This window comes from Neomonachus schauinslandi, chromosome 3 (genome assembly GCF_002201575.2).
Source record: "Neomonachus schauinslandi chromosome 3, ASM220157v2, whole genome shotgun sequence".
Classification (NCBI taxonomy): domain Eukaryota; kingdom Metazoa; phylum Chordata; class Mammalia; order Carnivora; family Phocidae; genus Neomonachus; species Neomonachus schauinslandi.
Genome location: NC_058405.1, coordinates 37,345,035 through 37,346,998, shown reverse-complemented (window position 1 = coordinate 37,346,998; position 1,964 = coordinate 37,345,035). Strand labels below are relative to the sequence as shown.

The 1,964-nt window shown below is 46.8% G+C and overlaps 1 pseudogene; it reads right to left on the bottom strand.

Annotated features, from left to right (window-relative positions):
* Positions 1 to 707: 707 nt before the first annotated feature.
* LOC110587732 lies at positions 708 to 1,727 on the bottom strand (annotated as a pseudogene).
* Positions 1,728 to 1,964: the final 237 nt, after the last annotated feature.

Below are 1,964 nucleotides of genomic sequence, written 5' to 3'. Positions count from 1 at the left end.
GCTTTCAGAAACGGCTCTGTAGTTGAATTTTAAACTGACCTTTTGTTTTTGAGTTCTTTCCTCGAGACTTAAACTCTTACTTAGGAGCTTCATTTGTCTGTGACCTTAACATCAGTATGAGAATAAGGGATTTTTATGTTCATTCAATTCTTTAGTGGAGAAATAGGCCCTATCTCACACCAAGACTTGCAAAATTAGGGAGGGGGGAGGGTTCCCCTCCAAAATAGTATATTTGCATCATGTTGAACAGCCTCAAATGTTTTGTTTTTCTTTTATGTTACTCAATGGAGATTACATTAGTTACAAATAATTTACCAGATTTTTTAAAACTTATCAACAGCAATTTATTTGACAAGAGAAGTTGAGAACCTCCAGGCCATCCCTCAGTCATGGTCAGGAAAGAATTCCAGACAACAGGCTCAGACAGTCGAATTTAATTAGGAAGTTAAGTAAGTTGGGGGTGGAATCGGATAATCAGAAGACTGGCATGGGGCCCCAGGGGGACTGGCCACCGTTGCCATGTAAGGGTGGGAAGGAGAACCACCCTTCCTTTCCCAGGCAAGGTACAGATTATTTGGCAAGGAGACATGATGGGTGGATCCCCACTGTCAAAGAACATGCTCAGGAAGGCCACTGAAGTCTATGCAACATGGGGATGATTCAGGCCACTTGAACCATGGACCTAAGCATTGGGGAAGGTCGAGGGTTCAGGCTGTTGGCAGAAGCTTGTGGTTCACCTGGGATGCTTTAGGTCTGTGCATCTCCTCATGTTCTCAAGGAGGCAGCTTAGGATGTCTGCTGCTTCCTGGGGCATTTTGGCCAATCCCTACAGCCCCCGCTTCCACTGGACACCAGTGTGATCTTATTGGCTAAGGTCAAGGGACTACTGATCCCCTGTGCCACCTGGGGAAGCTCCTCTAGTTGCATGTCCGGCTGAGCAGCTTCCTGGTACAACTGGAATGCTTTTGCCTTCTTGGCTGTCTGGTCAGCCTCCACCCAGCTCTCCTGCTTCTTATTTATTTACTTATTTTAGAGAGGGGGGCGGGGGCAGAGAGAATCTTAAGCAGGCTCCATGCCCAGCACAGAGTCCGAAGCGGGCTCAATACTTGGCTCGATCTTACAAACCTGAGATCATGACCCCAAGCCAGAATCAAGAGTAGGACCCTTAACCAACTCAGGCACCCAGGCGCCCCCGGGGTCTCCTGCTTCTATAGCAAAGGCTTTGGATTTCTCGCATATTCGCACACTCATCTTCCACCTCTGGCTGCATAATCAGCTGGGACTTCTCTGCTTTGGCGAGGGCTCCAGCTTGTAGCGCTAGGCTTCTGGGGGCTTCCTCCAGCTCTTTTTCTGGGGTTATTTCCTGCTTCTGCACTGCCACCTGGTGGGCCTGCTCCACCACCCACTCTTGTACCTGCTACTCCTTGATCTCCTTAGCCTTGGCCACCTGAAGCTGATAGGCGGCTTAGCCTGTGCCGGGCTCGTATTGACCTCAATGTCAAACGTGGCCTTCTTCACTGGTAGTCCCTCTGCACCCTGGCCATCTTCATGCCACTCAGGTACTGAGCCTTTTCCTGCTTGGTTGTGGCCTCCTGGATCCCAGAATCTCTCTTGGCCTCTGATTCCCCCAATCCCAGTAGTTTTTGGACTTGAGCTGTTGGAGCCTTTCCCAAGGAGTGCAGATAGTGTTGATTATTGTGAATGTCCTTCAGGGTGTAACTAACCATACCAGTAGGTCTTAAAGAAATCACAAAAAGTGGTTTTTGTTATTGTAATTAAAAAAAAAAAAAAAGGTGTCTCTTTCTTCTCATTGTTTTGTTCCAGGCAATAAATCCCCCTTTTCACATTACTTTTTCAGTTTTTCTGTTCCTTGCAACTAGAAGCGACTTAATTTAACTAATCTCAAATTTTTGTGTTTATGTCTTTCTTTTTAATTCAGTCAAGGAGGTTTTCTTGTGACAGTT